Genomic DNA, 7,875 nt, shown 5'->3' with positions numbered 1-7,875 from the left:
GTGTGTGGCTTGACTATGTGTGGCTTGATTATGTGTGGCTTGATTGTGTGTGTGGCTTGACTGTGTGTGTGGCCTTGACTGTGTGTGTGAGATTGTGTGTGGCTTGATGGTGAATATGTGTATGGCTTGACTCTGTGTGTGTGTGTGTGGCTTGACTCTGTGTGTGACTGTGTGTGAATCATTTGCTTGATGGTGTGGCTTGTATAACTTGTGTTTTATATGTAACGATTGATTGTTGTTTGTTGAATGTGAACAGACCTAACACTATTCTTTTTTATAAACTTTTTTGTGATTATGTCTTATGTGGATATCAACTCTTTTTTGTATTACCGTTGTCCAGTCACTGGAATAATGCTTTTCTAAGTATTTAAGGTACAAACATGTGGATCTGGAAAATGATGCTAAGGACACTGATGGGTTGGGTTTGCATAGAATGCAGGTATATCTACGTTCTTTACATTTTGTGATGCTGATGCCTGAAGTCCCAATTTTTTTGCTACTTCTAGCTACTTGTGTTTTTAGATGAGTCAATTACACCACTGGTGCCACATTTTGGCATGAAAAATCAGTTTAGTGCTAAAACTTGCGGTATACATTGAACTGATGCCATAACTTGGCTTTGACGTACATATACGGTGCAAATCACATTTCTATACGAACAGGATTAGAAGCAGCGATATGTAGCACATGCCACCATGTGACCACACCACCCAACAGCGTTACTTTTTTTAGGAATTTATAAAATATATATTTTATTTCAACAAATGCTAATAAAAGTTTAGAATGTTCATGACTTAAAAAATATTAGTATATGAAAGTTTTCATTGTTACTTTTAAATTTATTTTACTTTAACGTGTGGTTACAATTTACATGTATTTTATTTTTTTTAACAAAAATAACGGTGTAAACTGGGTCGCTGGGACTCCAGCCCACTGAAGTCAGAACGGTGTATGCTTTTTGTATCAGTTAATCACAAGTAATGATGTTGGGTGTATTTGTTTGGCCGGCGCTACTGCATACGTCAGGTCACGTGATCGAATACCTGGATGATAATTTTTGCACAATAGCCCCCATCTGCGAGAAAAATATGGGTCTCTACCAGGTGCTTTTTCATGAGAAAAAAATATACCGATGGTTTTTCTTGCTCAAATAGCGCACACACGTCGTCGAGTCGCGCACATCGGCGTGCCTAATCAGCACCGTGTTTGTATAGAAACGTGATTTGCACCGTATATGCACGTCAAAACCAAGTTATGGCACCAATTCAATGTATGCCACAAGTTTTGACACTAAAATGGCTTTTCGCGTCAAGTTGTGGCACCCGTGGTGTAATTGACTCTTTTTAGATGTGCTGTATCCATAACTACCTATTGGCACCTGATATTTGTGCTCAAAATGCAGTATGGACGAACAAAATGGTCTCATTGCAAGGTGGACATATAGGCAAGCAATGTCAAGAGAGTTACTCTTTTGATTGTTTTATTTTTATGGTTTGCTTAAATGCATTTCCCCCTTTGTGCAAGACAAACAGGGAATGTTTACTAATTCAGAAGCACACTGGTTATGTGAAGAGCTGATTGGTAAATATGAAGCTGATTTTGAATTCATACTACAGAGAGAAGCTTGGACTATTGAGGAGGAACATGCACTTATTAATGCCCATCGGGTATATGGGAATAAGTGGGCAGAAATAGCAAAAGTTATTCCTAGAAGGTACTGCCAAACAACTTAAATCTTATTGGGATAATGTATAGCCTAGCCTTGGTCCTCTTTGCTACCAGATTCCTAGCCCCTGCCACTTCCTCATTCTTTCCTAGACATCATACCGTGTAATATGAACATTGCAGGAATCGGGTACTTCTATTTGTGTAACTTCTATTTGTTCTCAGGTTCTTCTCACCTACAGCTAAAGTCAAAGACGAAAAACCAAGTGAATTATTGGAGTTGCAAGATACACATAATCATTGGTAAGTTTCTATCCTTTTAAATGGCCGGAGTATGAATTTTGATCAGTTTGTCTGACTTGTTTTATACTGAATCCTTGATTCCTTGAGAACTTTGATATACATACATGAATAATTACTTATGTTGTTATGATCATAAACTGATTTCCAAGTATTTTGGACTCATATGATGCTTATTACATCACAGGTCATCTAAATCTTCTTTTCTAATATGACTGTTGGTGCTGCTCATGACGTAAGCTACTTTTCTTGCTTCAAGAATAATAGGAACATCATTTACATTGGTCACTCACATTTTAAGTTGCTAATGTCATTTCAAGCTAGCCATCGGCTTGGAAGGAATGAGAGGCAACCACTGTTGTCAACTTGAAACATATAATTTTTTAGGTATGAATGGCTTACCTTAGCCAGAATTTCTATAAGAATGTTGCTCATGTTACATGCCTTGCTTTCTCTAGTAAGTAGAACAAGAACACATTTAACATTTCTTTTCTGTCCATAGGCCTACAAACTTGTGGGTAGTGATGAAGATAATCGCTTAATCTGCCTCTAACCAACTTCCTGTTTTCAGGAACGAAGATCTGAATCACCCTCACTCATCGAGAGAATTCAGATTAGTCATTCAGGTTCTGAAATTTCTTTATAGCTTTCTGAGTTTACTTTCGTCTTGCATGTATTTACTTCGGTCTATTTCTTTTTGTTTCTTGTGTGCAAGCGCTCCATTTTGTGTGTGTCTGTCTGTGTGTGGCTTGACTCTCTTGTGTGCGTGTGGCATTCTGTGTGTGTCTGACTGTGTGGCTTGACTCTCTTGCGTGCGTGTGGCTTGGTTGTGTGTGTGTGACTGTGTGTGACTGTGTGCAAATATTGCATTTGACTGTAATGTGTAACTGTGTGTTTGACTGTTTGTTGTGTGACTGAATATTGTGCATTTGACTGTGTGTGAATATTGCATTTGACTGTAATGTGTGACTGTGTGTTGTGTGACTGAATATTGTGCATTTGACTGTGATGTGTCACTGTGTGTGTATGTGTGTGTGTATTGCATTTTGACTATGACTGTGTGTGGCTTGACTGTGTGTGTGGCTTGTATGCTTTGCTGAATGATTGATTGGTGTGGCCTAACACTGCCTTTGCCGGTCCCAAGCCCGGATGTCAAAATGTGGAGGGAGCTGCAGTACCTCCTTTGTATTGTTTGCCTTAGAAGTGTGAAAATTCATAGTTTAGGTTATTGTCCTAATCGAATAGCGAGTCTTAAGATAATGTGGGATTCAAGCTTGAAATGCATCCTTCCTTGCTATAATTAATAATCTATACCTCTATATCTATATCTATACCTACTAATAAAGCAAGGTGGGTTCCTTCAATTTTTTTATCCGTTCACCATCGAAAAGATTTTTGTTCTATCCAAGGTGGGTCGCGCACGCTACAGCCCAGCAAACCAGGCCCATTGGTTTCCTCCTGCCCATGCATTTAAGAATCTTTATTTACCTCATGGGGCAGCAAACAGTCAGAATTTCGCACATGGAGCCAGAGATTGGGTCAGCCCGTCTTTGTTTGTCTTCTATTCTGTTTTCTTTTTTTTTCTTTTTTATATATTTTTTATTTTTTTCAGAATTCTTTTTTTGTTTAATTTTTTGTAAAATCAGCCGAATTTACAATTTTGTTCTCATTTTGGAACATGTTTGAAACTTTAATATTTTTCTTCTTTCAAAACTACAAAAATGTTCGCATTTTTATAACAATCTTTACATTTTCCAAAATTGTTTGAAATTTTCAAAGTAAATTATATTTCAGAAAATAATACAAATTCGAAAAATATTCATGTTTATTGAAATGTTCACAAATTTTGCGTATTGTTTGTGTTAAAAAACACGTTTAAAAATTATTTTCAATGTTGGAAACATGTTTTCATTTTTACAAAAAAATTACATATTCAAAAAAAAAGTTTTCTTAAAAAGAGGTTCATGTTTTCAAAAAATGTTTGTGAATTTCCAAATTTAATGAAATTTTTAACAAAAAATTGCTCGCACGTTTTAGAAAAAGAATCAGGACTTCAAAAATTGTTCACATTTCAAAGAATATTCAGAATTTCAGAATTATTACTTTATTTTTTTTGAAAAGCTCAAAAAAGACCAGAAAAATGAAAAAAATGTTTCGAATTTTACGCTACATTATGTTCTTAAACATTCGTGTTGGCCATTTTTTCGCAGGAGCTGTTCGTTCGAATGTCTATCAGCATGTGGTCGGGATATTGAGGTCATGAGTCTAATCCTTCAACTCAGTGGTCGTTTTGGTTTTTTATTCGTGTCTTACAAACACACTCGTTTTTGTACGCCTAACCCAGACACGAATTGTTGTGCATCCCACATGCCATCTGACGATAGAAGAGAATATGTTGGTTGGCTATAATTAAAAGAAATTGTAGGAACATGCCAATAAAAAAGGATATGCCGGTTTGGCTCCGATTTAAAAAATGTAGGCAAGTAAGTGCTAAAATAGTTAAAGAGAATAAAGCCTGGTAAAGCAGGGACTATCTGGTTATGCGCTGATTATGGCAATGAAATGGTCTTCACTGAATTAGTAATTCATCCGATTACGCCATCGTAGGAGAGAGTGGTCGAAGCAACTATGCCTCGAAGCTCACCGTGCAACCACAAAATAAGGAGGCACCCATAACCTAGACATGGAGGCGGACCCGGAGAAAAAAAAGGCACGAGTTGAGTGGTGGCCACCACACCGACCAACCCCACCACTATCAAGATCTCACGAGCCAAAACATGACCCATGAGAACACCGCAACCACTCGCTCTGTCGCCCCACCGTGTGGAGACCGTTTTGATGGAAACATCAATTACCTCTCCCAATGCTTCTCGCAAAAAAAAATCTCGGGTTGCAACACACGGGCATATGTGCTAGTAATAATAATAATAATAGTAATAACAATATTAAAGGTAGGAAGATTCTGTAGTTCTCCATAAGTCGTGGGCAATCGTTAATACGACGTCTGTGGTTCGGTCAGACCCGCTGTCCAACCTTGCTACCGCTCCGATGCAACCGGAGTTTGTGCAAAGCACGTCTGGGCTTCCCGTGTCCGTCCCGCCCTCAATCTTCCTTTTTTAGCCCTAAAAAGATCTTTCTCTTTTTTCTTTGCTCGCATGACTCCTTCGGTTCTGCCCCCTGCCGACCCCCCGATATCACCTTCCGAATGTGCATCCAACTCCGCCTTCGCCTCCTTCGCGTGGCTAGCAGCGGAACACACCACACGCTTTTCTCTGAGATTGTTGCACGGCAGGATCGACGGTGGCAGGTGGGTCTACCGCCCCAACGATGGTAGCATAATGTGTGGGGCTCAACGACGTCTTTTGCTTTATGATTATTGATTGATTTGTTCCTCACATTATTTGTAATGTCTTTTCATGATTTTTTTTTCAGCTTTGTAGCATAATGTGTGTTCCGTACAGGCTATAAACGCAATTAACTCAATCATGTGAAATATGTAGTTATAGGCAGATGTGTACAGTTAGGCTCAAGTTTTATAGTGTCAAACTGTGATCTTGATCTGCCAATTGTGTCATTTATGTTGTGTGGCTGATTTGGCATCCAATGTATCCCATGCTTATGTGTGTTTCCTTATTTTTGTATTACTGTTGTCCAGTCACTGGAATAATACTTTTCTGAGTATTTAAGGTACATACATGTGGATCTGGACATGTCACATTTGCTGTTTATTGTGTTGCTAAGGACACTGTTCCTACAGCAGTGTCTGAACATGGCACAGTTCCAACATCAACTCAATCATGGGGTGCATCTGCAATAGTTGGATATTTTCATCCAGCTCCAGTACCACCACAAGCATCACAAGTTTAGTACTCTAATATAATCTCTTGCATCATTGATACAATGGTACTTATTTTTATTCAGTTACAGATGGATCCTTCTTTGCATACTGGAGCACTCTCTCGCTCGAACTATGTTCCACCTGTAGCATTTGGTGTTGGTAGTGTATCTGAAGCATTCCCTACAGACACACACACTCTTTTTTTTCCTATTCATATTTGACTTGGATATTAACATGGCCCTCATTTAAAATCGATGTACTGGAACTTGAATCATTTGCAGGATGAAGTTGAAGACTTGAAGTGGCACGGATGGCAGCAATCAACAAGGAAATTAAACGTGTGTTGACAGAAGTTCTACTGAAGGTTTGTCATTGCATGGAGGTTATTTACTTATTTAGCTAGGGTTAGCAGAAAATGTACTTCTGTTCTAAATTCAGCAAGACTGCCATTTCTTACGTTTGTACTTTTGTCATTTCCAGGTTACTCATGATCCTTTTAATGAGATTGCAACCGAGTTATGATTGAAGATGATTCTTCAGCTAAACGTGAGTGAATTATACTAAAAGTTAATATAAATGGGTAAATTACATTGCTGATTATCACCTCTGTCTTGCAGCAAATGAGACCACTGGTGTCTCTAGCTCAAAGCAGCTTGGTCTGGGAGAATCAAAAGTCAAGACCACAGCTAAAGTTGTAGCCCCTGCTAAGCGAAACAATCTGATGGTTTTGCTAGTTATGATTCAAATGACGAGGATGATGAGGGTGATGGTGATGGTAAGGGTTTAATTTCAAATTTGCCATCTGAAAAACACAAAGTCAGAGACACCATCTCGAACAGTAAGGAGACTCGGTGGTAAATTTCAGATCGCACTCGAACACTAAGCAAGTTCTTGAAAAACACAAAGCGGACATGGTTTCCCAGAATTTGTTTTCTAAAGAAGGAAGAGCATATTATTAACTTTCTTAGTATACTTCGGTCTTGCATGTATTTGCTTTCTTTTTTTGCCATTATCTATGTCTGATTCTTTCCATTTCTTGTGTGCATGCACTCCATTGTTGTTTGTGTATGTGATGTGCCCCTATCTATGTCTGTTTTTGTCTATTTCTTGTGTGCAAGGTGCTACATTGTGTTTGTGTGTGACTGTGTGATGTGCCCGTATCTATGTATGTTTCTTTGTCTTTCTTGTGTGCAAGCGCTTGATTGTGTGTGCTTGTGTGACTGTGTGTGTATTGCATTTGCTTGACTGTATGTGTGCTTGTGTGACTTGTGTTTTGTATTGTTGTGGTGTAACACTGCCTTTGCCGGTCCCAAGCCCGGATGCGAAAATGTGGAGGGAGCCGCAGTTACCTCCTTTAAATTACAATGTCCTAATTGAGTAACGAGTCTTCACATAATGTCGTAGCCCTTGCTATGAAAAGTCTAGCAAGTGTAATTCTCCTTAGAATTTGTCCCGTCTCCTAAATTAAACTTGATGGTTTCTTAAATATTGTCAGCACCGATGTTCTTTATTTCACGAATCTCAGCGTCGCAGGTGTCCCTCATTTATATGTCACTCAAAAGTGTGTGTTGGGTTTATTTGTTGTTGGGCTTTTTATTCGGGTTGTGGGTCGCCCACTCCTTGTTTGGTCTTCGACCCGTGTGGGGGTGTCCTTTTCAGTTGTGTGTCATTTCTAGAGGGGGTGAGCTGCCGAGTGTGTGTGAGAGAGACACTACTGGAATCAGCTACTTTGCCATCTACCAGCTCTTTGCTATCAGCTACCAAAAAGCAGACGGCAAAGAACTGGCTGATGGCAAAGACATAATTTGCCACCAGCCAGTTCTTTGCCGTCGGCTAGCGGACGGCAAAGAGGGAGGGGGCCCCACTAACGAGCTGCAAAAAAACCTAACGGCCCCCCTCTTTGCCGTCCGCTAGCGGACGACAAAGAGCAAAAAGGCGGACGACAAAGGGGGGCGGACGGCAAAGAGGGAGGGCCCCACTAGCGTTAACGGCCGCCCCACCCCGCCCCCCTCTCTCTCTTTCTCTCCCCTCGCCGCTGCCCCGTCGCCCTACCACCCCGCCGCCGCCCCAGC

Source organism: Triticum dicoccoides, chromosome 3A, assembly GCF_002162155.2.
Source record: "Triticum dicoccoides isolate Atlit2015 ecotype Zavitan chromosome 3A, WEW_v2.0, whole genome shotgun sequence".
Classification (NCBI taxonomy): domain Eukaryota; kingdom Viridiplantae; phylum Streptophyta; class Magnoliopsida; order Poales; family Poaceae; genus Triticum; species Triticum dicoccoides.
Note: the sequence above shows the minus strand (reverse complement) of the source record.